The sequence below is a fragment of the Haliotis cracherodii genome, unplaced genomic scaffold (assembly GCF_022045235.1).
Source record: "Haliotis cracherodii isolate W230 unplaced genomic scaffold, xgHalCrac1.p SCAF_10, whole genome shotgun sequence".
NCBI lineage: Eukaryota > Metazoa > Mollusca > Gastropoda > Lepetellida > Haliotidae > Haliotis > Haliotis cracherodii.
The window spans coordinates 57,599,245-57,603,682 of NW_027266265.1; positions in this window are offsets into that span (position 1 = coordinate 57,599,245).

The window sequence follows — 4,438 nt, forward strand, 5'->3', positions numbered from 1 at the left end:
ACTGTCCTACAGTCCGTTTCAATATAGCAGGTAGTTTTATCTAGACAACGTGAATAAAACAAACAAAGGCATTGGCGTCGTATATGTAAATGCGGAGTGACAAAATGAATGTTTATAACTATATTTTTATAGTGGCTAGAGCGATCAGTTATAGCCAACCCCCGTTATAGCGTGTTTGACCGCATCTCGTTTTACTTTGGCTCGTTTTCATTAGAAGAGAGATATATTCATCCGAAAATGATAAAAAAAATGACAACTGCAAGGAAATATTTAACAATTCTACACCATATAAGCACCTTGCGCAAATACAAATTTAGAAAAGACACGCGAGTGGTTTCACGTGACTTAATTCCTCGCGTGAACAGAAATCCAACACGATATGATGCACATTAAGTTCTGTTATTGCTTACAATCTGTCAGAGACCATAAACTATTTTATGATCTCTGTTATCTGTCTCTCATTTCTTCCCAAAAATAAACCTAATTTAGCTAGTTTCTCCCAAATAATAACCTGTATATATCGCGAAATCCATAGTACATATATAGTGTTATAGACGAGCGTGCGTTGTGTGAATTTGGGGAATATTTGGTTTACCTGAGTTGGCAGACGACAAGTAGATAATAAAACAACAACATTTCTTATTTGATGGATAAAATAATTGAGTGCGATACCAGATATTATAAAAAAATGTCATTTGTATAGCTGAAACTGTACGCGTGATCATGTGACACGTGCTATTAACTGGTACAGTTATACTCAACGTGAAAGTTCTATTTCCACTCTTTCCATTCCCTCTCGGCGCGTTATAAAAGAAATCTGCTCAAACCTTTGTTATTGGTACAGTATATACACGGAATATTTCAGAAATAACACTAAAAAATGGAGATGACTGTTCGCTTGCCAGTATGCTTTATCATATTCTTAAAGAGTCAGATTAAAATGATATTGAATTTATTGATCGTATGGCCAAGATGCCTGGTATGGTTACAAATATATTCATGTTGACAAGAAATCCCGTGTGTGTGTTAGTTCACCCGGTCACCATAGTAGTCGGCTCAGATACAACATAGAAGCACATCACTCACGCCATGTATGTAATGTCGTACACAAAACGACCTTGTACACAAGTCATCTCGTACACGAATACAAAATGTAATTTCGTGCACAATATAGAAATAATAATAGCAGTTGTGTAAAAGGACACAATGCAAAATATGACTTTTCATGAGTTTACTTCATAGATTCATGAATTGTATTAGACATTCACACATTATCTTCGGAGTTACCTCCCTTGGAAATAAAGAGCCATTGTTTTATATTTCTTCCATATAACACAATATTGCATAATATGTTGATATTTTGCAAGTGTATTTGTATTTTAAATACAATTGTTACACATACTTAATGAAAGTTTATATTTATTCATAATTCAAAACTATATTCTCATCTGTGTTCGGGGGCACGAGTGGCCCAGTTGTATAAGGCGACGCGATTCGCTGTGCATGCAGAGTCACGCCAGAAACCTATGATTGTGAGTTCGAATCCCGGTTCGCCCCGATTATGTTTCTAGGTTTGTCAGCACCATACCCGTGCCCGTGGGTTTCACCGAAGTGGTAAACGTCTAAGAGCTGCATCACCTCGGGCTTTCCTCCCACATTAAGCTGACACGCCGTGATATAACTGGAATACTGTTAAAGCAGAGTTAAAACCCAACTCTCTCTCTCTCTCTCTTTCTCTCTCTCTCTCTCTCTCTCTCTCTCACTCTCTCTCTCACACACACACACAAACACACACACTCATCTGTGTTCCCATTTTCAACTGAACACTTCATACAAACGTACAGTATGGTGCCACACCCGTGTGAACGCGTGTTAAAATCTTAAAAGAATAATATATTTATTAATTCCAGATGATGAAATATAATATTTCCATTACGAATTGCCTTATATAAAACTGTGTTCGAAAATCGTTTTGTGTACGAGATTACCGCAATCCATCCCATTTATATCAGTACGTATAGTGGCGATGGGTAGTGTAGTGGTTACAGCATTTGCTCGTCACGCCGAAAATCCGGGTTTGATTCACCTATACACGGATTCGGGAGTCCCCCGTCGTGATATTGCTTGAACATTGCGACAAACGGCATAAAACCTTCCTCACTCACTATAACATTTGCTTGTGGCGAGTGTCCATAAGGATCTTAGATTCATTGGACGAACATAGCCGAAGTGTAAAGAAATTCATGTGGTTTTTATTATGTGTTGGATACTCAAGGTGTCGGAGATTGTGATTTGTTCCTTTCAGAGTTTTCTCAATGCATTAAGGACTGTTAACATGGTTACATTTCATCACCTTTTTTTCTGAGCTAAATGCCCATTCAAATTCAGGTTTCTTCTAAACTAAATAGACAACTTTGCTTCAAATCCAACAAAAAGATGAAGGATATTATAAAGAATTGGAAAATTGCAAATCGTGCAGAATATTCAGATATTGGAAGGAGGGAAAATGAATGAATTTAAGATATATTTTTCCATTTTGAAAACGAGTATGGAAGTGAAAAACATGTCGTGTTAGTGGAGCAGGATTTGGAGTCATCCTTACCTTGTCACGTGGACCGCTACATTAGCAAGCCCTACTTGTTTGAAGACAAAGATATTTTTCAAATTATATTTTATGTAAAACATGTTAATTAACAAAGTAATTTATACCAATCTTCAACCGCATATACAGTAAAGTACGTTTATAACGAACACGCTTATAACGAACTGACGGATATAACGAACCGACTTTTTGTCCCGACTATTTGCTATAGTTATGCTGTATATATGCTTATAACGAACTACGGTTATATCAAACTAAAGTTAGTGGTCGATTTGAGTTCGTTATAACCGTAGTTTACTGTACACACAAAGTGAATAGAGCGAATAGACCGAAGGCACTCAGGCATATACACATACTTATAAATACATATACATATACTGTTAAGATATTTGTAAAAAATGGATAATTTACAACGTTAACACAATAAGAATCAAAGTTCATGTATACAAACAACTTGAGTCGGTAGTTGGCCAAACGTCAGACATGTTAAATATACCAATGGATTGAGTGAGTATGGGTTTACGCCGCTTTTATATTCCAACAATATCACGGCGGCGGACACCAGAAATGGGCTTCACACACTGTACCCATGTCGGAAATCGAACCCGGGTCTTTGGCGTGACGAGCGAACGCTTTAACCACTTGGCTACCTGACCGCCCCTATACCAATGGAATCCGTACCTGTACATAACACAGGGGGAGTCTATGACGTCACTGGAATGCATACTACGAGCTAGGGCGACGGAGGATACAGCTAGGCGATGGTGATGCTATACATTACGGGGATGTAGATACTTAATATACTATGTTGTAGATTATTTTCAATCGATAGGAGATGGACCTATAATAGAATGTGAACAACCTTCAAGATGCAGGATACTGTGAGGGTCAATAATAGTAATAGATATTAATAGGAGACCCGTGAAGATCCGGGTTAGAACAGGTTAGAACAACCCATACTTGCCGTAAGAGGCGACTAACGGGATCGGGTGGTCAGGCTCGCTGACTTGGTTGATGCATGTCATCGTGTCACAATAGCGTGGATCGATGCTCATGATATCAATCACTGGATTGTCTGATCCAGACTCGATTATTTACAAACCGCCGTCATAGCTGTAATATTGCGGAGTGCGGCGTTAAACAACAAGCAAAAAAAAGAGGAGCACTCTAGTGATTTACAATGCTTTGCCAGTTTCACGATATAAACAGTCTCAAAACAAATTTAGTGTTTCTTGGATAAGGCTGAAGTTTAGAAAGCCAGATTCCTGATGTAGTGACATATCCATATCTGTGTCAGACTCGAGTATTTGGATCGTAGTTTGGCAAAAACTCAAACATCTGAGAGCTGTATGTAGTCTGCTGCTTGTTAGGCGCATGTCGTGCAAGTAACCGCTGTTTGAAGCACATCTCTACAATAAGAACTCCACACAGGAATATTCCACTTTACTAAGAAGGGATGAGGTAGTAGGGGAGCTGTATTGGAGCAATCAACCATATCCTATGTTTTCTTAACCCGTATGACAAGTGAGCAGTATGACTAATGGGTGCACCGATTACACGTGCACGGGAGCCTTATTTTTAATTAAATATATGTGCAATATTGACCCATTTTCAGTACAGGTATGAAACAAACACAGTAGTCGTCTCTGGACTTCTTGAGAAAGGCGTTGTGTTTTTTTTATCTAAGATCGCCAGGAATATTCAAATTGCTGACTATGGCGTAAACACCATTAACTCATTCACTCGTCATTGATATCACGGGCTCACTGACTAAATTCTGAAACAAACTATAATACTATTCTATTTTCTCGCGTTATCTCGCCACACAACACGAGA